Raw genomic sequence first — 27,555 nt, 5'->3', positions numbered from 1 at the left:
ATAAGTTATTTTCTCTGCCTGACATTCTTTTTGGGTATTACTAAGTCAAAGAGTAATTTAAAGAGGGAAACTCTCTAAAACTGAACTAGTATATACTGTGTGCATGTACTCAGTCACTCATTTGTGTCCAACTCTGTGACCCTAGTGACTGTAGCCTGCCAGGTTCCTCTGTCCATGGAATTATCCAGGTAAGAATACTGGAGTGGGTTGTCATTTCTCCTCCAGGGGATCTTCCCAGCCCAGGGATTGAACCTGCATCTCCTGCATTGGCAGGTGGATTCTTTACCACTGAGCCACCTGGGAAGTAATAGCAACTAAAAATCTTTGCTTGCCATCTAGTTCTAGAAGAATGAAGTACCTACTGCAGTCACTGACCTTCAGTACTCCTTGAAACAACTTCAGAGTGGAGATCAGGAATGAGGCACTCCGTGCTCTGGGAAAAACTGGCAGAACAGACCTTCAAGGAGTTAGATATTTTTAGGAGAAGATTTTATGAGCCCAGTTTCTTGCACCTCCTATCTAGGAAAGCACTAAAATCATTAACAGAGACATCTGCTCCTCATGACTAGCAGCAACCTTCTTGTGACTAACAACAAGCCTCTCTCAAAATCTGTGCATGATTGCACAGATCCCCTTTCACTAAAATCGCATATATACTGACCTCCCTCCTTCCTGTTTGGAGGAGTTCTCCAGAGCTACCTGAGACTGTCTCCCTGGCTATAGTCCTTATTTTGCCCCAAATAAAACTTAACTCACAACTCTCACTTTGTGCTTTTTTTTTTTTTTTCCAGTCCACAGAGGTCTTATTTAAATTTAAACTACCCCATTGTCACCTTGAGTATTACACTGTGAGCATTTTAAAATAAACATTTTTTAAATGGAACATATTTAAAGGATAACAACTAACATTTAAAAAATCTGACTGTTATATGAAGAAGACTTAAAGATATCCACACTGCTTTCAAAAGAAGTGAAAAGTTAAGCAGACAAAGGTTCTGCGAAGAAGCAGCTAATGGACAGAGCTAACTTATGAAGAAATAGGACCTCTTATCAGGCAGTGAGTTCCCCCTTCCTAATCATTTGAGAACTGCTGTTACTGGCCAAAAGTCTTACATGACAACCACATAGGAATCTGCTGTTGTTTGTAAAAATACCCTTCTTAATCTGGTTTTGGAGAGGCTAGGCATCAGATGAGTACTTAGACTGACTATTCTCTAATGATCCCTCCAAATCCAGCATGGTATATAAGGTTAATGATCCACATTGCTCACACCTAGTTTTACATCAAACTGTAAGATAAAGCTGATGTTCTATCATTTAATAGTCAGGGAGTAATTATTCTCAGCCACTTCACTATTAATCAGCACTCCCACTAGAGGTGGAGGGGTGGAGAGAAGTTCATTCAAATAGGTTGACTCTTGTGCATAGACAAAGTTAAAATGAGAGACTGCATGCAAGCATTTAATGTGTGTGTGTGTGTGTGTGTGCTCAGTCACATCTGACTCTTTGTGACCCCGTGGACTGTACCCCACCAAGCTCCTCTGTCCATGGAATTTTCCAGGTAAGAATACTGGAGTGGGGTGCTACTTCCTTCTCCAGGGGATCTTCTCAACCCAGGGATCGAGCCTGGGTCTCCTATCTTGCAGGTGGATTCTTTACCGACTGAGCCACCTGGGAAGGCGGGGAAGCCCCACACCATTGCCAAAGCGGTAAATTAGTATTCTGAGTGTGTTCCCTCAACTATTTATCCCTATTATCTATTTCCCATGCATTAGGTGCTTTCTGTTTGTTAACTAAACATACAATCAAGGATTTAGAATATAATTGTCATCTCGACTTCTGTTAACTGCCAAATATGTAACAATAATGACATGATAATACTGAGCTCATCTAGCCTAACTCAAGAGTTCTGATTTTATCACAACTTAATAAACATGGTGCAAATGACAGACCCTTTTATCCTCTGTCCTGCTCTACCATGATGTCTAAAGTGAAAAGTGAAAGTGTTAACCAAGACTTCTAAGGTAAATGATAGTCATTCTAAGAGGATGGATCATAAATATCTCTAGCATTCATTATTGTAGATTTCAAGTGACTTCTTCACCCAGAAAGTTTATTTACAGTAAATAGACTACAATGATGAGGTAAGACTTTACTTCTACTGTTATTACAACTACAATAAAAAAACATAACATCAAATTTACCATCCTTACCATTTTTAAGTGTACAGTTCAGGAGTATAAAGTGTATTCTCATTGTTGCAAAACAGATCTCCAGAAATTTTCCATGTTGCAGAACTGAAATCTATACCCATTAAACAACTCCCTAATACCCTCTCTACCCCCATCCCTTATAACCATTCCATCAATACTTTCTGTTTTTAATAATTTGCTTCTTGGGTTCATTTTGTCCAATTTTCTTGTACTTTTATGTTTGTGAAAATGAGGGAGAACATGCAGATGTTCCACTTTACATCTGTTTTCTGAAAAAATCAATCATTGTATTTGTATCAGGTTTTCCTGAATGTCATAGGATATACTGTTTTAATGCTAATGAAACTATAAAAGCAATTTGAAGAATAATGAGCATTTTTCTTGTCATACATAGAAAGTGATTGTTTGAAAAATGTAAGAGGCATTTAAGCAGTTTTTCTCCTTAGTTTTGCTCAAATATAGCAAGAGTATAATTAGCTGGACAATCTGCCTAACTCTGTAAGATATGTTACCTCAACTTACAAACCTGAAGAAGTGACAAATCTTACAATAAAATTAAATTCTCTACTTCCTTAAAAAAATTACTTTCAGAGAAATGAAATAAAACACCTCCTATTTTCTCTTTCCCAAGAGGAAAGTATGTGTGTGTGTGTATATATGTGTGTGTGTGTGTGTGTGTGTATAAAAGCAAGGTTAGAAAGAATTTTCAATTTTTTTTTAATTTAGCAAATTAAGATGCTACAATAATGAGAAGACATTCATTTTCTCACCATCAACTAATCACTTCCACATTACTGGACAGCTTCATGGGTTTGACTACTTCATTACCACTTAATGATCCTGGAAATAAGCCAACATTTTTCTTGGGTTCTTTTTGCTCAAAAACAAACAAACAAAATCTAAGAAGTTATTTTGGCAATGCAGCAACTCAAGTCTTTCACTTTGGATTATTCCTCCTTTCTAGCAAATATTTAAAAGATAAATTACCTTCCTACATTCTACCCCTAAACTCAAAGCATCTAAAATATAGATCTCTTGGTTTTACCCATGTTCCTGAAATGAGTAAATGTAAAATCTTCTCTGAAATAAGTATCTTAATGTTGCTTCTTCAAATACAAAGGTCACAAGATATGACCCACAACATATATTTCTACACTAGACAAAGAAGTTAATGCCTAAAATGTTTAAAGATCTACAAAAGGAAAGCTAATAACAACCCAGCAAGTAATGTATTGATAGCTCAGCAGAGCCTTAAATCTGCTGACAAAGAGACAACCAGGAAAAGGATCCCCAAAACTACTAAAACTAAAGAGTCTGAGATAAAACCGTAATCTCTTCATTTTTGATCTTGTAATGTTTTCAGTTTTATTTATCAGCATAGGTCAGAGACTCACCACGTGTTTCAATTTTAACCAAATCCATGATTCTAAAGTGCATATTTTCTAATTAATTGCTTGTACATCTCTTAAATTATACTTTTTTTTGCACAAACTGAAAGAGTTAGTCACTCAGTCGTGTCCAGCTCTTTGTGACCCCATGGACTGTAGCCCACCAGGCTCCTCTGTCCATGGGATTCTCCAGGCAAGAATACTGTAGTGGGTTGCCCTTTCATTCTACAGAGGATCTTCCCAACCCAGGCATCAAACCTGAGTCTCCTGCATTACAGGCAGATTCTTTACCATCTGAGCCACCAGGGAAGCCTACAAGTTGAAAAACGTTGTCTATTATATAGTTTTAAGTTCCTCCCACTGAACCTATTTTAAGTCAAGATGAAGATGTTCATAATGAAACACTATCCCATGCTTAAATACCTATTTTCAAAATAGTCATTAACTCAAGGGTTAAGAGCACTCTAAATAAAAGGCAATGGGCTAGGTGTTATAGATGACATGAAGATGGATAACTATCCCTGTCCTGTTTTCAATCTTCCTTGGATGAGAGTATAAAGAGAACATTATATTTTGTGTGACGAATCTATTATTCAAGCTCTGACACTTCTGAGAGTGAAAGAGAGGTGGTCTTAAAAAATTAAGCCAGGATATCAGGCACAAACAATTCTGTCCCAGGAAAATTAGGACATTTAGTCCCCCTAACTATGTATACAATGTTTTGCAGTTTATTAAGTGACTTCCAGAAAATCTTATTTTATTTTTTTTTCCTGAGAACAAAACTATGAGATAAATTACGCAACACTATCCCCACTTTTAGGTGGAAAAACTAAGGTTCAGAAAAGTGAAATGATTTACCTAAGGATACACAGCTAAAAAACAATTGATTCAAGGTTTGAGCAGAAGTTTTATGATTCCAAATCTAATGTCTTTCCAACATAACACACTGACTTGTCAATAACTGTAACCACTAGATATATAGCTACCTTCTATAATAACAAATCATGGGAAGCATAGTTCTTCTGATTATAAGATCCCTAAAAAATATAAGAAAACATTTATGAATACAAATTTGACAATATTATCATTTTCATGGTAAAATTTATGTGGATAAATGAAGTCAGATTGATAAAAGGAAACTATTTAACATAAAGTCGACTTACCAAAAAGTAAGAACTAAAACAATTTCAAGTAAAATCAGGATGTAAGGGGGATGGTTTCACCACCATTCAGAATTGTCTTGAAAGCTGGAATGAATAAATACTGAATAACAACAAACTTATGCTTACCAGAAGGAAGGATGGGGGAAAGGGACAGTTAGGGAATTTGGAAAGGATGTGTATTCTACTGTATTTAAAATGGATAACCAACAAGATCCTACTGCACAGCACAGGCAACTCTGCTCAGTGTTATGTGGCAGCCTGGATGGGAGGGGAGACTGGGGAGAAAGGAAACATGTATATGTTGGCTGAGTCCATTTGCTGTCCACCTGAAACTATTACATTATTAATCAGCTATACTCCAATATAAAATAAAAAGTTTTTTAAAATGCAATGGATAAGAGATAAGAACACCTCTTTTGTTAATAAGATTGTACAATACTAGTGATATTGACTAGAATTTTGAAAGATAGCTAAATACAAGGTAAACATTTTTAAATTGTATAATTTTTCTGTGTTCATCAATCAGCTCCCCTTGCTACCAAGCACAGCCTCCTCCAGACCACTTCTCATTCTGTGCATAGACTTCTGTCCTGGTTACTTCAGGTATTTACCATCTTGAATAGAATATTTAGCATCATACTCTGAATGTCTATGAGTAACAGAATTTACTAAAATCTCCCCTTTGAGAACAAAGCGGGCTTAGTTGCTCATTCATGTCCATCCCTTTGGACTGTGGCCCACCAGGCTCCTCTGTCTGTGGGATTTCCCAGGCAAGGGTACTGGAGTGGGTTGCCATGCCCTCCTCCAGGGGATCTTCCTGACCCAGGGATCAAACCCACATCTCCTTTGTCTCCTGCATTACAGATGGATTCTTTATCCTCTGAGTTATTAGGGAAGCCCTGGAGGATAAATACACTACCTCTAAGACAAAATTCTACCCCATTCTTCAAGTCACTGGCAGCAAATTCTTAGACATTTTTTGGGACATTTTCAAATTTGCATATTTGTCTCTGTAGTTTTCAAGAATTCATAACTACTGACATCCAGTATCAGATTATCTAACTCAGACAAGCAAAAAAAAAAATTAAAAATGCCCATGATAAAAAGACATGCATGTGATTTTTATGGAGACTGTCCAGTTCAATATTAGCTCCCTAATAAATTGATACAATCTGTTTTATATGCCTCTCTTTCAGACTTTAAAATCTTTTTTTTAATAAAAATAGCAGTTCCTACAAAACTCAAAAAAACTAGTTGATTTATCAATGAGATTCACATGTCATGCCTTTAAAGACTGCTAGTAACATTAAAGGAAATTTCATTTTATTGCTGTGTTGAGATTTATTCCCTGAGCTCTTTCATCTTTTCTGCCTGTAATAGGTATATGGGACTCTCCTTCTGAGTTTGATGAATGAGCAGCCATATGGAGAAGCCTACAGGGCAAAGAATTGCAGTAACCTCAAGGGCTCCAGGGACTGTAGGCTGCCTCTAGGACCTGAGGCCATATCTAGTGAATAATCAGCAGAAAGTGGGCTCTTCAGTTATATAACCACAAGAAAATGGATTCTGCCAACAACCTGAATCAGCTTGAAAGTGGGTTCTTCCCCAGTCAAGCCTCCAGTTGAGCATGCAGCCTGGCCAATAGAGTGAATGAAGTTTTCTGAGACCCTGAAATACAAAATAGATTCAAGTCATGACAGAATCCTGGCCCACATAAAGCAAGATGATCATTTGTGTGTCATTTTCAGCCACTGAATTGGTGATAATTTGTTACACAGAAGGAAACTAGTATACTTTCCAGTGGTTTTCTGTCTTAAGAATGAAATCCCAAGTCATTTCTATAATTTGGGCCCTTGCTACTCCCTCTAACCTTATCTTCCTCCATTTTTGTTACTGCACAATGGCCTATAAGTTCATCAAATATGAGAAAACTGCCACTAGCTCAAGGCCCTCAAACATTCTGCCTGGAATGCTATTCCCAGATTTCTACTTAGCTCACAGCTCACTTTTTCGGGTATCTATTTAACTGAGTCAATTTACAGCAGAGGTTGGCACAATACTGTAAATCAACTATACTTCAGTGTTAAAAAAAATTTTTGCAACACCTTCCCTAAAAACAAAAGGAATTCCTAACCCAGCTCAACATTCACTGCTAACATCTGACTGCTTTACTTTCTCTACAGCACTCACATTGCATCAGCTGATACATATTTATTCATTATCTGCTTATTGTATTTCTCCCTGAACCAGAATGTAAGTGCAAGGAGGCAATGACTTTGTTTTGTTAACTGTTGTTAACCTATGTATCAGAAAAATTTGTTGAATAAACAAATGAATATATGGATAGATAAGTTAATGAATAAATCAAAGCAAATCACAAAGATATTGATGAAATTAGAGGGAAGTTAATATAATGAAGAATAAATAAAATAATTTATAAAGATAAACTTTACCTAACAAGTGGAACAGAAAAACATTCAGAGCTCTTATAAATAATTTCCCAATTCCACATTATTCAGGTGGGAAAATAATATAATTTTTCTAATCATGGGAATTAAGCTAACTTCATACTTCTTCACAGCAACTTCCAAAAAACAATGGAGCAATAACTAAAATGTTCTAAGGGAAAGAGAGTATGGCCTAAGGATTTTACACTCATTGATCTTTTCCTCTGAAATTCAAGCAACTGACTTTATTAATCTCACAAAATCACAAGAAATATACTTTCCATTATAGCTTTATGAAAAGTGAAATCCAACAGTCAAGAAATAGATGAAATAAGGGATCAAAAATGAAAAAAAAAAGGTGAATAAAGTAAGTGTTGGTGGGCACTGAATCAATTTAAATATATCTATTTAAATAACTACAATTATTTGTTAGAAAATATGATTTGAATGTTTTCAAACCTTAACAAAGAAAAATAATATAACCAACAAAGCTGAAAGATTGGTAGAGATGAAACCATGTATGAGCCCCTGTGTCCTGGTCTTTTGAAGTAAAATGCTGACTCAAGAGATAATGATTGGGAAATGTGAAGATGTTTCCCAAAAAACCAAGATTAGCTGTTGGGTTGCAGAACTTGTAAAAATTTAGACAGTACTTCTGCCTCATAACAGAATCATCAAACTCCCAGTTCCCTGAAAGATATAAATAAAGGCCTGACACATATTGCTCAGTTGTTTTTACAGGAAGCAGACTGCCCTCCAGATGAAAACTGCTGACCACAAGAAGACCCTCAACTGGTCAAAACCAGAAGGTTGATGATGCTTGAAAGTTCACCTGGATGCCAACCAATCCTAGAATTATCCAGGAGCTGATCACGCCCTGCTTCTCAAGCTCTGCTACACTCTTAAAACTCCTCACTACCCTCTCCAGGGTGAGTCACATAGTCTTCAGGGCATTAACCCCTCTCCCTGGAAAAGCAATAAAAGCTACTCTTTTCTACTTCACCCAACTGTGTCCACGCTTCCATTCAGCACCAGTGAATAGAGGCCGAGTTTTGACAACAGAGAGACAGAGATGGTTAGAAGGAAAAGAATAATTATTTCCTCATAATTCACATCAGGGAAGAAACTTACATTATCTCAAGAACAGACACATGAAATTTTTTAATTATCCAAACAACTTAATTTATGCTTCATTATAATTTTACTAACTTTAAATCTTTGAGGAATTTTTTTATAAAATTTTTGATAGATAACCAGAAAGTAAATATTTAGGCTTTGTGGGCCACATACAGTCTCTGTTGTGTTTGTATTTCTTTGCTTCTTTTACAACCCTTTAACAATGTAAAAACCAACCTTAACCCCCAAACTTCACAAAACCAGGCCAGGGGCTGAATTTGGCCTGTTTACTATAGTTTGTTGACTCCTGGCTAATGACAAAGAAACACTGAGCTAAATTCTGCTGTTCTTTCATTTTCACTCTATAATTCCTTATTCTGTTAAATTTAAGTAAATTAACTGTGGTATTTTATATTTCAAAATTTTATGATAATGTATAGGCCTTTCACTTTTGGTCAAGACGTACCTAACAGGTATGATCTACAATGTTTGACATCCAATAAAAAATTATAAAGCATGCAAAGAACCAGGCCAATAAATCATATGATCATCACAATAGATGCAAAAAACATTTGACAAAATTCAATATTCGAGATTAAAAAAAAAAACTCTCAACAAGGTGGGTATACAGGGAAAGTACCCCAACATAATAAAGGCCATATATGACACACCCACAGCTAACATCATACTCAACAGTGAAAAGCTGAACACTTTTCCTTTAGAATCAGAGACAAGATGAGGGTGCCCACTTTCATCACTTTTATTCAACACAGTATTGGAACTCCTCACCACAGCAATTAGGCAAGAAAAAAAAAAGGAAGAGAAAGAAAAGGCATCCATTTCAGAAAGAAAGAAAACTGCCACTATTTGTTGATGACATGATAACCTAAAGTCTCCACCAAAAAAGACTCAGAACTAATTAATGAATTCAGTAAAGTCACAGGATATGAAATCAATATACAGAAATCTGTGGCATTTCTATGCACTAATAACAAACTACCAGAGATAGACACCACCCTTATGGCAGAAAGTGAAGAGGAACTAAAAAGCCTCTTGATGAAAGTGAAAGAGGAGAGTGAAAAAGTTGGCTTAAAGCTCAACATTCAGAAAACTAAGATCATGGCATCTGGTCCCATCACTTCATGGCAAATAGATGGGGAATCAGTGGAAACAGTGCCAGACTTTAATTTTTGGACTCCAAAATCACTGCAGATGGTGATTGCAGCCATGAAATTAAAAGACGCTTTTATGACCAACCTAGATAGCATATTCAGAAGCAGAGACATTACTTTACCAACAAAGGTCTGTCTAGTCAAGGCTATGGTTTTTCCAGTGGTCATGTATGGATGTGAGAGTTGGACTGTGAAGAAAGCTGAGCGCTGAAGAATTGATGCTTTTGAACTGTGGTGTTGGAGAAGACTCTTGAGAGTCCCTTGGACTGCAAGGAGATCCAACCAGTCCATTCTAAAGGAGCTCAGTCCTGGGTGTTCTTTGGAAGGACTGATGCTAAAGCTGAAACTCCAATACTTTGGCCACCTTTTGCGAAGAGTTGACTCATTGGAAAAGACTCTGATGCTGGGAGGGATTGGGGACAGGAGGAGAAGGGGACGACAGAGGATGAGATGGCTGATGGCATCACCGACTCAATGGACGTGAATTTGAGCGAACTCTGGGAGCTGGTGATGGACAGGGAGGCCTGGCGTGCTGCAGTTCATGGGGTCGCAGAGTCGGACACAACTGAGCGACTGAACTGAATTGAACCAGGGATAGAAATTAAAAAACAGCTCCATTTACAGTTGCATCAAAAAAAATAAAATACCAAGGGATAAATTTAACCAAGGAGATGAAAGCTCTGTACACTGAAAACTATAAGACATTGATAAAAGGCATTAAAGAAGACACAAATAAATAAAAAGACATTGCATATTCATAGGTTGGAAGCATTAATGTTGTTAAAATGTCCATACCACTCAAAGCAATCTACAGATTCAAGGACTGATGGAAGGACTGGTGCTAAAGCTGAAGTTCCAGTACTTTGGCCACCTGGCTTAAAAAGCTGACTCATAGGAAAAGACCCTGATGCTGGGAAAGATTGAGGACAGAAGAAGAAGGGGGCAACAGTGAATTAGACAGTTAGAGAGCATCACTGACTCAATGGACATGAATTTGAACAAACTCCAGGAGATAGTGGAGGACAGAGGAGGCTGGTGTGCTGCAATCCATGGGGTTGCAAAGAGTGGTACATGACTTAGAATCTCAACAACAATGGTTAGAAAACATCAATGGATAAGCCAGTATCAGGGCAACATCCACTGAAGAGGAGAATGAGTTTCTGTCCTAATGCAGGGAGCTGAAGATTAAGATGAGACAGAAGACAATTCTAGTTTCCAGAGGGACTACACTTGTCCTAAAAGTAAGTAAAGTTTTTTTTTTTTTCCCCTGCAAAATAAAATTGCTAAAAAGGACAAGAAAAAAAGACACCTTAAAAGCAGTCAATTAAATGTAGAGAACAATGTGATCAAATTAGTCTTACTATATCATTAAGATTTTATATTCCTTACCAAAGTGCTTTGCATACATTACTTAAATAACTAAAATATGTCTTCCAAAATGTATCTAAAGAATTTCAAATTGTTCTTTAAATATGTTCCTGTAGATAAAATGCAAATCATATCCCCCACAACATCCTTAGGAGTGATTATCCTCTGGCTTCACTTTTTAAATGAGGAAATCAGTAGGCTGATTCAATAAATGTAAAAAATTCTCAGGTGTCTCATATTAAAATTCAGATCCTATAGACATTTTTAAGATGAATTTTAAGTTGCCAAGCTACATAGACTTGGCAACTTAGTTTTAAAAACAAAACTCCTGAATAACTAATAAATTTGTATTAATTATCAATGAAAATATACACTGTTATATTGTCACTTATCTACTAGAATAAATCAGAATTTACCAATTGAATTTTCCCTAAGGAAACTTTTCAATGTAACCATGCATTGGAGCTGAAGTGAAAAGAGGCAGATGATTCTGGTGGTTTCATATTTTTAGTCTACTTAAGGTTTTCTGCTGGGAACTGAATGAAGAGAACCAAATGAAGCCCTGGAGTCTTTCTGTTACACTCTATATAGTTCAGGGACAAAACTTCCACGCAGTCTGCGGGCTCTTAGCTCTACCCCGGCATATGTCCTCAGCATATTTAGCTGGGCTCATGCCCTTAGTATATATAGTATTAAAATACAAAGGTGACACAACGTATCAGTATCTATATTTCTTCATTAAAGAGCTGGCTGTAGTGATAAGCATTTTAGGCAGTAGTCAAAATACTTTCTGGTCATTCATATTTCTCAGGCAAATATCTGCTCAAATTTATCAATCATGTGCTACAGCAAAAGACAAAATTTCAGATCAAGAAATAAACATCTTATTACATATGAATCTTAGAAAGTCTTTTTTTCACTGAAAAGCAAAATATTCTACTGTAAGAAGCCATTGATTATTTTTACATACCTCAACAAAATAATAAGGTCCTTTGTGTCAATTATCCCTTTGTTACCTTAGATTAACCGTACATAAAAAGTGTTATTTTAATCATTCAGAAAATACATAATTCAGCATCTAATGCAATTTTATTTCACCCTCTATCACTGTTTAATATTCAGCATTTACTAACTTTGTATTGCTTGCCTTCCATAAATGAAAAAAAAATTGAATCTCTTTCTGTAGCAAATTTCAGAAAGTAAAGTAAAACTCGAGCTAAACCAAAGGGAATATATAGGCTCATGCAATTAAAAAGTCCAAAGTGAAACCTTTCAGGCATGGATGGACTTAGAGACTTGAAAATTTCATCAGAACTCATTTCCTCCTTTTTCACCTCTCAGCCCCTATCTATGTTGGTTCTCTCCCCAGCAAGATCCCCATACAGTGAAAAGATGGTTTCAGCAGTTCTAGGCTGGCATGGTCAAAGCTCAGTATACTCTGGTTGCTTTAACTTTAGCAAAAGTCAATGGGTAAATTATCACTGGCTCCAAAGGCCTTGGCTTGGGCCACAGACGTGTGGGAACAAACACCTGGGAACAAATCACAATATTCTCACTGGTCAGGAGTGGGTTATACCCTCCTTTGGAAATGTACCCAAATCACATGGACTGAAAACAGATGACATGCAGTTCTAAGGAACATCAGAGAAATCTTACTAAACAAAATGTTTTTAATTTTGATACCAGAAACTTTGAAGTTCACCATCCAAGGCTAATAGTTCTTTTATATACAGATCAAACCATGGTCTCCGCAAAAACACTAGGATACTAATATCGCTTCATCCGGGACTGTCTGCAATTCATGGGGTAAAATACCCATTAGAGACGAATGAGTTCCCACCTGATAAACCCTGTCAGAAGAAACCAGGCTCCCTAACAAAATATTCTGTGTTAAACATTAATTTGAAGGAGGTAAAAACACACGTATATGCTCCACCAGCCCAATAAGTAGAACTTGCAAGAGATATAAAAGTATCTAGTACAAGCAAGAAGTAAAATAAGACAAAATGAAGTCGCTCAGTCGTATCCGACTCTTTGCGACCCCATGGAGTGTAGCCTACCAGGCTCCTCCATCCATGGGATTTTCTAGGCAATAGTACTGGAGTGGGCTGCCATTACTGAGTTAACAAAAACAACACTCTTGCTGATTCAACCAGATAATCAGTTTAGGAGGAGGTCTGCTACATTGAAGGCTCACTCCTTCATCCTTCTAATTCTTAAATCTGAGACCTCTTATGTAAACTCAGTTCTACATCAAGATTTATAATCCTGAATAATTTAAGGACCCCAGATCAGGAATTATGTTTTGATTGTTGGCCCCTTCCTGACTTTGTTCCCTGAACCTAATGACTGGATTCTTGCTGCACTCCTCAGAATAAACACCCCAATGGTACTGCAGTTCCAAAGCTTCCTTGTTCCTGAGTTTGTTTTTCTGTATGACCCCGAACTTGATCACCTCCACTTCATTCATTCTTTCAATAAAATTTTATTGAGCACCCAAGAGTTTCTACACATTGTGCTAGGTGCCGTGGATACAGGCATCATCACGGTCCTCGTGTTACTATTGCGTATTCCCAGACTCCCCTGGTCCCGTGCTTTCCCCATCCAGTCAGGTAAGAGTGGCTTACCAGTATCCCTTCTAACACCTATCATCTCTGAAAGTCAGAAAGTCTTCAAACTCTTACCAGTTTTACAACCCCATATGAATTTGAGTTGGTTATCTAATTTCTTAAACCTTAGTTTTTTCATTTTTATAGTAGAAATAATAATAATCTAGCCTAACCATACTATAGGTTAATTGTAGAGATTAAAACATCATATAGTAGGCAAACATAAATGCCCATTTCCTTCTCATGGCCCACCACCATTCAAATATACAATTTATATTTGGAAAGGTGAACAATGCTTTGAATTAATTAAAGAGTTCTGTTAGTAAAATCACTTATGTATAACCTCTATTATGGATCAGGTACCATCAAAGGATAAACTCAAATAAAACGTGTTCTCTGATGCAAGAAACCCTACGTGTTAGTGGAATGAATAGCTCATATAACTCCTGGGAGCAATTAGAAATTGATAACCTGGCTCCTAAATTCAGGAATAAATTAAAGACTAAATGGGAGGGTCCCTGCATAATTAAGGATGAAATTCTTCCTAGAATATAGGCTAAAATTGTAATATAATATCAAAAGCAACAATGAAACAGCACAGCTCAGCAACTATAAATTTCAGAAACAGCCCAGGGGTCAGGCCACTGTCAAGGAAAAACATACACTCACATGTGCACTTCCCTCCAAGCATCAATTAAATAGACACCAAATGTAGCTCTTACACATTTATGCGAATAAAGTCTGATGATTTAAAGTAAGTAACTCAATCATTCAATTTAATGGTCTTTATCTTTGAAATTTATCATTTCAATATTAACATAGAGAAATATTATGAATTTATAATCCTTAATACTCTCTTATATGTTAAATCATTGACTTCATTTTAGAAAGTGCAATAGTTTTCTTAATTAAACATTCAGTAATTAAAAAGCAAAGTAATATAAAGTATAAATAATTTTATTCAGGCACCAAAAATTCCAATAAGAGAATTAATAAGATTTGATGCTTCATATTTCATTACACATAAATAGCTTTTGTAGGTAACACTATTTATTGACTATACTTCATTGCTGTCTTTTGCTGTTTTTCTCCATCTTTCTTTCATTGACTCTAATTATCCTCTTTTTAACCTAGAAAAAAATTTTTAATTATACACTCTGCAGTCATGCTATTGAATAACTGAAAATTCTAAACAGTTCACGTACATGAGAAACATAACCATACTTCATATAATGTCCTTATTTTACACTACAGGGATGTTTAGAGAAACAGCCTACAATAGAACAAGAAATGAAACTACAGAATACCACTCGATTACTTGGAAACTGTCATTATTGCAAACAGTATACATTTAAACTATCACAATGGAATCTCAAATTTTAAACTCAACACAGAAGGTTAAATACCAGTAGAAAAATAAGTATGGGTTGAGAACTAAAATTGTTTTAATTCCACAACATGATCAGAGTGTGTATACAACTGACTTCAAGAACAACCTAACCAGAGAATAAACTGATGCAAACAGCATGCCAGCCAAAAATCAGCTTTCTGCCAAAGGTTTTCCCCAAGAGATGAATAACATTTTCTGTAAGTCCATGGAAATTGCAGAATTGGTTTGGTAATGCAATACACTTAGCCACTTTTTATGAATAATTTAACATTTCTGTTCTCTACTAGATAGTATCAGTTCAGTCGCTCAGTCGTGTCCAACTCTTTGAGACCCCGTGAACTGCAGCACACCAGGCCTCCCTGTCCAGCACCAGCTCCCAGAGTCCACCCAAACCCATGTCCAGTGAGTCGGTGATGCCATCCAACCATCTCATCCTTTGTCATCCCATTCTTCTCTTGTCCTCAATCTTTCCCAGCATCAGGGTCTTTTCAAATGAGTCAGCTCTTTGCATCGGGTAGCCAAAGTACTGGAGTTTCAACTTCAAAATCAGTCCTACCAATGAACACCCAGGACTGATCTCCTTTAGAATGGACTGGTTGGACTCCTTGCAGTCCAAGGGACTTTCAAGAGTCTTCTCCAACACCACAGTTCAAAAGCATCAATTCTTCAGCGCTCAGCTTTCTTTATGGTCCAACTCTCACATCCATACATGACTACTGGAAACACCATAGGCTTGACTAGATGGACCTTTGCTGGCAAAGTAATATCTCTGATTTTTAATATGCTGTCTAGGTTGGTCATAACTTTTCTTCCAAGGAGCAAGCATCTTTTAATTTCATGGCTGCAGTCACCATCTGCAGTGATTTTGGAACCCCAAAAAATAAAGTCTGTCACTGTTTCCAGAGGGTTTAGACGGTGATATAAAAGCTGGCTCCACACTGGGGCCCGTGCAGCTAAGCACTGGTGCAGTGTGCACTTGCAGTAGGCTATCCGGAAAAGATAAACTGTCTGTGCCCTTGACTGGGCACCTGTGACTTTGGAAAATTAAATTTCACACTCCTTCTTTATGAGGTCAACAGAAATCCCTTGATGGAATTTCAGCCTAATTAAGAAGTGTTAAGAGAGGTTCACGTTTCCTTACAAGTTCACATAAACACTCCACTGCTATAAAAAGTAGACAGTTACCCTCTGATTGAAGAAAACTAATGAATCCACAGCATTGATCTCCAAGATCATCAAGAGAAACTCAAATGTGATTTCCTTTTGTAGTTTTGAGCTATAAAGTGTTCAGGGTCAGAGCTACACAAAGCTTTTTCCATACCCAAAGGGAGTGAGAGGCAAGAGACATGTACTTTCCTTTTTCACATTTTACCATCAGGCACATCTTTCCCCACCAGCTGTCAATTCTTTTCCTCCACACCTCCTGGTGCCCCTTTCCTCTAACTTCACCTGCTTCTAGTTCACTCCTGTCCTTTCCTGCTTCATAACTATAAAATCAGACAAAACTAAAGGCTATTTAAGTAAAATTCATTTGAAGTATAAAAATATATATATATATTTACATTTAAATAAGGATGCAATAAGTTGGTTTTTAGTTTTTCTACCTTTGCCAAAATGCAAATTTGTCACAACAAAACTTTCACAAGCTCTGTTATAATACTTTCAGTTATGGTTCCATGCTAGGGGGCTTTAAGAATTAGTCATTCAACAGATATTTACTAGCTCTGTGAAATATACAGTTACCGACAGAATCTATAAGGATAAGTGATGGGGAAGGGAATATCTATAAGACACTTAAACCTACCTTCAACGGCCCTAAAACTTTTTAAAAACAAAAAAACAAGGCAAATACCTAAATATTTAAATAGCAAAATAACATTCAAAGTACATGCTACTACTGAGGCAAGGCAGCAACCTAAGCACAATTACCTTTCTCCTTTCAAAACACACTGAAATGAATCTAAAAATGTAGAAATGGGAATACAAAAACAAAAAGTGAGGTAGGATAGCTAGTGGGCTGTAAACTCTAAGCGGTCTACAATGTTAATGGATTTCGAGAAGACAGGACACCAATAGGATTACTGTAGTGACTCTGTGACGACAAAGCCTGGGAGCAGATAAGGGCTGGGCAGAAGATAGGTCTGTTTCACCCAAGAGAGAACTCCAGAAAGGTTCTAACAACACAAGCTGGGGGCCTAGGAGACAAGAGTAGGTTGTACCACAATACTGAGGGTACTTGAATAAAGGACTGACCACTGAACAGCTGAACAAATCTCTCCCACTTTCACTTTCAGACAGCGGGCAGAAATGCCATGTGACAGAGCTCATCGCCAAAGAATTTAAATGATTTTTCTTGGAAGGGCAAGACTCCAATGGACAACAGCAGACTGTCAATCATACAGGACTTATCTTAAGTTCAGTGCACATGTATTTACCAGTTATCATGCCTACTCAAGTACACACAGACTCCTTCCTTCATGGGAAACAAGAGGTAAAAAATAACAAAAGAAAGCAGTGCCCACAAGTTATGAGCATCACACTTCCCCAAAAACATGCATCACTGGTCATCTGAGAAAAATCAACAGCACAAGAGAAAGTCTAAGAACTATCCCACCCATATAATAAAAACAGGTGGCCGGGCTGGAGGGCAGTGATTAGAGAACAAGATTTTAAGGGAAATTAAAAGTATTAATTTACTTTTAATTAATTATTAAAAGTATTAATTATTAAAATTCAATGGAAGAACTATAAAATAAAGTCAAAAAATCATAGAGTAAGAAGAAAAAGATAACAAAGAGGTAAGGTAGGTAGAGATGTAGATATTCCAGCCTTTATTATTCTTTACTACTGCTGCTGCTACTGCTGCTAAGTCGCTTCAGTCGTGTCCGCTCTGTGCGACCCCAGAGACGGCAGCCCACCAGGCTCCCCCGTCCCTGGGGTTCTCCAGGCAAGAACACTGGAGTGGGTTGCCATTTCCTTCTCCAATGCATGAAAGTGAAAGTGAAAGTGGAGTCGCTCAGTCGTGTCTGACTCTTAGCGACCCCATGGACTGCAGCCTTCCAGGCTCCTCGGTCCATGGGATTTTCCAGGCAAGAGTACTGGAGTGGGGTACCATTGCCTTCTCCGGTCCTTTACTACAGGGGTCCCCAAATGAGGCTCCTGGCCCCAGACCACTAGCAACCTGTGGCCTGTTAGGAACCAGGCCACACAGCAAGAGGTGAGCAGCAGGTGAGTGAGGGAAGCTTCATCTGAGTTTCCGGCCGCTCCCCATCATTCCCCATCACTGAGCTCTGCCTCCTGTCGGACCAGCGGCAGCATTAGATTCTCTTAGGAGCATGAACGCTACTGTGAACTGCGCATGTGAGGGATCTATCTGGGTTGCCTGCTTCTTCTGAGAATCATCCCGAAACCATCCCTCATCCCCCAGTCCATGGAAAAATTGTCTTCCATGAAATCGGTCCCTGGTGCCAAAATGGTTGGGGGCCGTTGCTGTATATACTTTTATATATTTTATGTACTTTGTTTATAAACAGTGGGCCCCAACCTTTCTGGCACCAGGAACCAACTGCATGGAAGACAAAATCTGCAAAGAGACAAGAAACCCGTAATCAGGAGAATATATATACAGCAGAAGCAAGATACAATGGTGGAAAAGATAGGAGTACTCAGGAAATAAATGGAAACTCTACAGCAGAAGCAAGATACAATGGGGGAAAAGATAGGAGTACTCAGGAAATAAATGGAAACTCTACAGCAGAAGCAAGATACAATGGTGGAAAAGATAGGAGTACTCAGGAAATAAATGGAAACTCTAAAAAAAAAAAAACTAAAGAAAATCCTAAAATTGAAAAATATAATTATCTGAAATTTTAAAATTCATTGGGCAGACTTAAATTCAGATTGCACACTGTAGAAGAAACAGTACTGAAACTGAAGAGGGGTCAAAATGATACAATTTCAACTGAGTATAAATAAGGACAGATGGACAACATTTTAATTATTTTGAACATCACCTTTCATTCCAAAAATTATCTCAATTTGGATTCAATGATACATGATATGGTCACCCTAGCTATAAGATATGAAGCCATAGCTTCTGACTTTCCAGATTTGATTTTTTTCTAAAATGGTACAAATGAGATCATTTATTTCCTCACAAGTAATATATCTGTGTAATTACAGGTTATAGGTTATAATATTACAGGTTATTACATTATAAGGTTAAAAGCTCTAACATGGTAGGTGATATCTGGACTCCAATGTAGTTTTCAGTTTTCCATGGGTGTGATTGACCAAAAATATGTTAGCTTGCTTTTCTACTCACATATGCTGTTCTATAAGAAGAACAAGTCTAACAATTCCTAAAATAAGTAGATTATATTTCAAAGGCTTTACAATTTAGAGCAAGATTTAAAAAAAAAAAAAAGAAGAAGAAACACCTGCTTAAGCTAAAATATTTTCCAAGCCTACCAAGGACACAACTACATTGCATATCCCTGCCATGTAGCAAACATTTAAAAAAATGTATCTGAAAGAAACATTTTTTTAACCAATAGAGCTGCAAAATTGCTTTACTGAATAATTCTGAGACCTCCTCTCTGCTTTTGACAATAATTAGTCTTACAACACTGATTATTTATTCCCTGAAGTTTAAAATATAAATAGTTTAATTAAATTGCTTTCCTCCAGTTAATGGAAGTTTGATGAATAATGTTTAATTGAATTAAACATTTGTTTAATTGTTTAAACATTAAGCAATTGTTTAATGAATAAAAGATAGCAGCACTGTATATGTTTTATGGCATTTTTCGAATACAGCTTGTCTGTTTTTAAGGTCTATATTTTCTTTCCTATATATTAAGATATATATTACACAAAACATAACACGAATTTAAGACAAAAATACAAAACCATGTCTCCAGAGTGCCCAGTACTATTGACTTAAGGCCTTTATTACAGAGAAAGAACTGGCCCACAACCTTTCAGAGCTGCAAGTTTTTCTTTGCCATTTTCCCACTCCTCTTTCTTCACTCGTGTCCTAGCACCTGTCTCATCCTCCCGATCCCAAATACCCAGGGCCCTCACGCTCTCCTTTGGATGTCAAAAGTGAGCCCACTTCAATGTCCTCTGCTCAGGCTTGCCTTACACTTAAGAACTCCGGGGAATAAGTTATCTCCCTCTTCTCTCTTCCTGACCCCCATCAAAACTTCCATCAACTAGAGAAAAGCAATGTAACTAAACTAAGCTACATTAGATTGTGAATGATTGATTAACAGACTACTCAACCCTCCCTGGGATATTTTTATTTTAAAAGAGGACACTGTAATCTAAGTAAATCTGTAATAGGCAAAATTTGAAACAGTTCATAAAAGTAGTGAGAAATATACAGGCTTCTCTCAGAGAGAGACGTTTTAATACAAAACCTTGTGAGGGTCCTTAAATTATCTCTGTTGTTGGCCACCTACTCACCTTCAGCTCCTGACTTGGAGAATAAAGTGTTGACTGAAATGCCCTTTTCCAGTTGTATAAGTGAACAGAAAAGTACTCTCAGAGGAGAGGATTTGACTTTGAAACAGACTTCAGAAATTGAAGTATGGTTTATTACTCCTCTGGGTGAACTGAGAAATACAAATGCTTCTTTTAACTTGGAGTCAAATTCCTAAGAACCATCCTTAAATAACACATATCACTATGACAAAGGTCATATCCCCTGTCGTGTAGAAAATACCCTACTGATACTCTTTTTATACTGATGACACTTTTTTTAGGACTTCCCTGGTGGCTTAGCAGGTAAAGAATCTGCCTGCACTGTGGGAGACCTGGGTTCAATCCATGGGTCGGGAAGATCCCCTGGAGGAGGGCATGGCAACCCACCGCAGTATTCTTACCTGGAGAATCCTATGGACAGAGGAGCCTGTTGGGGTACAGTCCATGGGGTCACAAAGTCAGACATGGCTGAGTGACTAAGCACAGCACACGTTTTTAACTTTTAATTGGAAGATAGGAATGATCCACAGAAGTATACGATACAACCCTGCCTTACAAAGATGCAAATGAGAATATTATGATAAGTGAGCCTCTACAAACTTCATGGTAAAATTCAGCTTCTCATCTCATCTATCCTGCCTTCCAGATCATACACATCCACATACACACACACACACACACACACACACACATACCCCTCAAGTGACAATAAAAACTCCTATTCCCCAACTATTATTTATAGTGTTTTCTCTTAAAAGTCAGCTACATTTCATCTAAACATTTTGCAATAATATTGATAATTAAAATTACTAACATATCTCTATTGTTTATAAGTAGGTTAGAAGTTATTACAACATCCTTTTAGTTTCAATTGACAATGTACTTTTTTCTGTCTTGTCCCAGGTATAAAATGCAAGGAAAAGAACTGTTTACACTTTGCCTCCAGTTCGAGTGATGTAAACTGAAGAAAGATTTTCTACTCTGGCTAGTTTTAAATGTCGCCTTCCCCTACAAGGTGATGACACAGACCTCTCTGGTCACAATAAAAGCCTCTAACATTTTATTGTAATACTTGTAAAAATCAACAACTTGACTCTGGTTATGAAACAATTGTATTAATATCTCAGAGTTTGGGGTATCTTTCTGCAGAAATAGCAGGCTATACATAGCCCCATGACAAATTTTTTCACTGCAGTAAAATATATACTTAGCCTTTGGTCAACCTTTTCACTGCAGTTTACTTTACTCTGTCTTAATTTTAAAAATTTACATGGGTGGTTAGATATAATACTTCCACACAAGAAAGACATAGTTGCAGTATCCATTTTTCTTTTTAGCTCAAAAAATAAATCCTCAGAGCTAAGTAAACTTTCTACAGTAGACCCTGGTGCACTATTAGTATAAGATCTGCCTTCTGAAAGCTTCCCATTCAAAGGAACATTTTAATTAGGTACATTTAAATATATTGCCCTATTCACAGCAAGATAGTGTATTAAACAAAAGATTCTAATTTGGTCTTTTTTTAAAAGAAAGACATGAACTTACAAGAACAGAAAGAACAGGAAAGGAAACATGGCAATGAAGTTTTAGAAGAAGGAAAGCAGGTACACAAGTAGTAACTGAACTACCAAAGACAAGAAAGCTCAACCTTGAGTGGGCAGTGGGAAAAGCCAAGAAGTAACTAGCTACATTCGGAGAAGGCAATGGCACCCCACTCTAGTACTCTTGCCTGGAAAATCCCATGGACGGAGGAGCCTGGTGGGCTGCAGTCCATGGGGTGGCTGAGGGTCGGACACGACTGAGGGACTTCACTTTCACTTTTCACCTTCATGCATTGGAGAAGGAAATGGCACCCCACTCCAGTACTCTTGCTTGGAGAATCCCAGGGACTGGGGAGCCTGGTGGGCTGCCATCTATGGGATCGCAAAGAGTCGGATACGACTGAGAGACTAACCCCACCACTACCCAACTAGCTATACAACAGGTTCCCCAAATGCTCTGCAACTGGTAGCATAAGTTTCTCTAAAATGGGAGAAAGGTAGGGGAGGCAAGTGAGAAGCTAAAATGAGCACTGGGTAAGAGCTATTTGAGAAGTGGTTAAACACCTACATATCTTCCCCTACTCTCCTGAGTTAAGCCCCTCACCCTGCCCCTGCTTCCATCTCCACCACTCCCACTGAAGAATCTGGTAAAGGGGAAAACAGAGGGTCGTTGAGTTGGGAAGATCCCAAGAAACTGAGGATACAGTAACTCTACAGAAAACAAGGGGATTGAGTAACTGCACATACAGGAGGCTAGGTGCTGAGACACCGTCTTTCCACCCCCACAGCCCATTTCCTAGTGTCAGAAGACTGGCAGCAGAACTTTTCCTTCCAGAAAAGGCAGAACACGTTTCTCTGTGCTTAGTTGCTCAGTCATGTCCGACTCTTGGTGACCCCATGGTCTATAGCCTGCCAGGCTCATCTGTCCATGGGGTTCCCCAGGCAAGAATATTGGAGAGGGTTGCCATGCCCTCCTCCAGGTGAATCTTCCCAACCCAGGGATCAACCCATGTCTCCTGCATTGCAGGCAGTTGCTTTATTGTCTGAGCAACCAGGGAAGCCCGAGAATACTAAAGTGGGTAGCCTATCCCTTCTCCAGGGTATCTTCCCAATTCAGGAATCAAACTGGGGTCTCCTGCATTGCAGGTAGATTCTTTGCCAGCTGAGCTACCAGGGAAGCCTTTCTCTAGGGAGTTTAAATGCCTAATTTAAATATTCAATGGCCCACCTAGATAACTCACAGCTGGAGGAAGCACAAGCTGGAATCAAGATTTCCAGGAGAAATATCAATAACCTCAGATATGCAGATGACACTACCCTTATGGCAGAAAGTGAAGAAGAACTAAAGACCCTCCTAATGAAAGTGAAAGAAGAGAGTGAAAAAGTTGACTTAAAGCTCAACATTCAGAAAACAAAGGTCATGGCATCTGGTCCCATCACTTCATGGCAAATAGATGGGAAACAGTGGAAACAGTGGCTGACTTTATTTTTCCAGGCTCCAAAATCACTGCAGATGTTGATTGCAGCCATGAAATTAAAAGACGCTTATTCCTTGGAAGGAAAGTTACGACCAACCTAGACAGCATATTAAAAAGCAGAGACATTACTTTGCCAACAAAGGTCCTTCTAGTCAAGGCTATGGTTTTTTCAGGATTCATGTATGGATGTGAGAGTTGGGCTATAAAGAAAGCTGAGTGCCAAAGAATTGATGCTTTTGAACTGTGGTATTGGAGAAGACTCTTGAGAGTCCCTTGGACTGCAAGGAGATCCAACCAGTCCATCCTAAATGAGATCAGTCCTTGGTGTTCACTGGAAGGACTGATGTTGAAGCTGAAACTCCAATACTTTGGCCACCTGATGTGAAGAGCTGACTCATTGGAAAAGACCCTGATGGTGGGAAAGATTGAGGGCGACCCTGATGCTGGGAAAGATTGAGGGCAGGAGGAGAAGGTGATGACAGAGGATGAGATGGTTAGATGGCATCACCAACTCAATGGACATGTGTTTGGGTGGACTCTGGGAGTTGGTGAGGGACAGGGAGGCCTGGTGTGCTGCGGTTCATCAGGTTGCAACAAGTCAGACATGACTGAGCGACTGAACTGAACTGAAAACTCAAATTTGACACTGCTAAAATGCTGTGAGCTCCCAAGCAGCTTTTTATTTAGGGAAGATAGGCCAAAACCAACTACTTATTTAAAATACAACATTTAGAACACAGAGATTTATTCAGAGAGGAGAAAACTTTTCTTTAAAACCAGAGTAAGACATCAAGATACCTCATTTAAGATTACAAGAGACCAAGCTGCCACAAATAAGAACAACCACAAAAAGAACTTTTAGAAACCAAAAAGCATAATAAAAGAAATTTAGAAATCAATATGAGTTATAAGATAAAACTGGAGATATCTCACAGAAAATCGATCAAAAGGATAATGAGATTTTTTTTATAAATGGGAAAGGAAAGATATGAAAGGTAGGGGAACAGTCTAGGAGGTCTACCAGTTGTAAAGCAGCATCTCCAGGAAGAGAAAGATCATCACACAGTTCAAGAATATTTGTTCAACTCTCTAACCAGATCAACTGAGGTTTGAGGAAGAACCAGGTACCCATTGGTGCAGTTTCTCTACATGTTCAATTTCAAGCAGAAAATAAATCTAGACAGTACCAGATCCCTGGAGCCAAATAGAAGATTTTTTTTTTTTTTAATTACAAGAATACTGTTTAAATCATCTTTTTACTTAGCTGGAGCAAAGGGATAAATCTTTCAATAAGGGATACCTTGAAAGAACTCTTTCACTGATTAGTGATCAACAATGTTCTTCTTTCCTTAGAAAAACAAAGAAATCAGTAGGTGCCAAAATTATTATTCCAGAGTCTTCAGCACAGATTGCCTATTGAATATTCTCACAACCAGAGAAAGTACAAAATCTGTTCTGACCCATTTAGAACCCAAAGCTTCATTACAAACCTCCCAAGAACTGGAATTCTGCACTTCATTAGGAACAGGCTGGGATCCAGGGCTTCATGAGGGAGTTGCCCGAATAGCAGGAGGCAGTTGGAAGAAATCTTCTGGATTCCTTTACATTTCTAAAAATAAACAGGAGACTCTCTTGATGAGCTTAAGATACAGAAAATCAAAAAAGCTTAGGCCCTAGGTTCTTTAATACTCATCAAAATAAAACCTGTTCCAAAGTTATAATGATCTTAGTTGCATGATAAAACCTAATTCCTATACCCTTTTTTAATTCTTTTTCAATCTTTTATTATCCAATTATACATTGTTTTAAAATTTTAAAACCAATTCCAAATAAGTAGTCAATAATCGAAATAGTTTTCTAGGTCATGGCAACCCTATGATCACTTCCTCCTCTCACATATGCCTGTCTTTGTTAGACACCAGAAAAATTCTAGAATCAGAGTATTTCCTTGTGATATACTTGATGATGATCACCGGTTGTTACTATCACATTACTTGTATCAAGGTAAGCTTTTCTAGTCCAGACAAGAGTACAGGCTCCTTTGTGAAGAACACCAAAACTGACCACAGAAAGCACAAAATGCCTCACAGAAGACAGTCTCTACATTTAACATTTAAGATTTAAAAGAATCAATAAAAGTTCACCGAAGGGTGAACATTCTCAGATACAGAAAATGATGTTTAAAGACTGCAAGACATTCCAAGAGGAAATACTGAAATGCGTATTTCCATCAGATACTGATCAAGTAATTTCACTCCAAAATGATAGTTTATGTTAATATTTCCATATTAGAAATCATGTTGGAAGCCTGTAATGTCCTGTCCTGGAAAACAAATAATTACCTATACTATTTTGAAAACAGCTCTAGAAAATGATGAGTTCTTATCACCAGAATTGTATTCATAAGCTGTTCTAAAAGAACAATCCAGTCCTTAGCAAGCTAATTACCTAGTTATTTTGAGTCTATAGGATAATTACTCAAGATGGAAAAAAGTGACATTTTTACACTTAACCACTCCAAAATAATAGGCTGATAATATTTCTTAGTATGTTTTCAGAGCTCCATGACAGCTTTTTTCTTAACAAATCACAAATATCAACAAGGTATACAGAATGATTATCCCAAAAATCACTATTTCTGTTCCATCTCATTAGCAACAGTTAAGAAGAATATCTCTAAATAATTTCTTTGACCTATCATTAGCATCTGACCCAATGGACAAAGACCATCAATAGTAAAAATGTATAAAGTTCATATAAATCCTATATATTGGTTGCCATTTTGGAATCTAAATCATATTACTACAGTGAAAATCTGGGGTTTTTCTCATGCATCACTCAACACAAATATTTCAAGACAGTAAACAAATTTATGTCCAAGTACATTCTAAGAATCCATATTTTAACAACATGATTTAGCAATAGAGTTGACTTTTTAAAAGAAAATAACAAAAATAGTGTGCTACTCTCTGAGGAGGGCATGATTTTATCTTCTCTTTGTAAGAAGGCTCTCAAAGCAGTGCTAGCTCTGCTACAATAGTCCTGACAGCTCAACATTAGTGCTCAGTGTATTTAATTTGGTAACGTTCTTCAACTTATAAATGGCAATTTTTAAGTAGCCCAAGTCAGAAAATCTAATCAAAGCTATATGCAATATAGTTTATAACTCAGGTTGCATGAGGATGCCATACTATCTAAAAATCTAAAATCAGACATTAACCAGGAAGGCTTTAATTGCTTTTTATACACAACGTGGTACAATAGTAACCTCCATGTTGATTTTTTTCCCTCTGAGTCCACTTGCTTTTCTTCCTATGAGACACAGAACTCATAGCTAACTGATAACATTCCCCTGTCTGGAAAAACAGGAAACATTGTTGACTACATATCTCAACGTCTTTAGGCAAAAAAACTATAAATTTTGTCAAATCCTAAGAAAATTTAGTTATTTGGACATATCCTACAAAAACAAAAATGTGCCTTACAGAATAACTTAAAAGCCTTTTTTAAAAAAGATAATGAATACTACTTAATTGATATTACTTAACCACTTACCTTGTTGGCTAAGCTCCAACAAAACGTTAAGAAACAAACTCAGTGCCCCAAAGTTACAATGATCTTAGTTGCTTGATAATATCTAATTCCTGTATGCTTCTTTTATTCCTTTTTAATCTTTAATTATCCAATTGTACACAGTTTTACATTTTTAATGCCAATTCCAATAAGTAATGAATGACTGAAAGTTTCCTAGATCATGGCAGCCATGTGGTCGTTTCCTCCTTCTCACTTACGCCCACCTTCGTCAGACACCAAAAAAATTCTAGAATCAGAACATTTCCTTGTGATGTACTAGATGATGATCACTGGTTGTTACTACCACATTACTTTTACCCAGATAAGAGTAAGAACTGTGCTTCTCTGTAAAGAACACCACAATGAATCACAGAAAACATAAATTCCTCATGGTCTCTACTTTTGACATTAAATATTTAAAAGAATCAATAAAACTTGAGTGAAGGATGAACATTCTTTATTTCTTAAAATACTTAACATTATAGTAACAGTATAAAATTACTGTTGTCCATGATGATTAAAACTTCAGTATTCATAAATGCCAAATATTCAATTACATCAAAAGCTTTGATCATTTTCAATGTTGGATTCCAATGCAATATCAAATGTA

At 37.3% G+C, this 27,555-nt stretch overlaps 1 protein-coding gene across 2 annotated transcripts in view; it reads right to left on the bottom strand.

Annotated features, from left to right (window-relative positions):
- Positions 1–27,170, bottom strand: part of IQCM (IQ motif containing M) — a 486,441-nt gene extending 459,271 nt beyond the window's left edge. For both annotated transcript variants that reach the window (XM_061384028.1, XM_061384030.1), the window contains exons 1-2: positions 26,928–27,170; positions 24,863–24,981 (exon numbers count right to left, since the gene is read on the bottom strand). The gene's annotated coding sequence lies outside the window, so the exon portion shown is untranslated. The remainder of the gene's footprint in view (positions 1–24,862; positions 24,982–26,927) is intronic.
- Between the last annotated feature and the right edge of the window lie 385 nt (positions 27,171–27,555).

The sequence above is a fragment of the Bos javanicus genome, chromosome 17 (assembly GCF_032452875.1).
Source record: "Bos javanicus breed banteng chromosome 17, ARS-OSU_banteng_1.0, whole genome shotgun sequence".
Lineage (NCBI taxonomy): Eukaryota > Metazoa > Chordata > Mammalia > Artiodactyla > Bovidae > Bos > Bos javanicus.
This window is presented reverse-complemented; position numbering and strand designations above follow the sequence as displayed.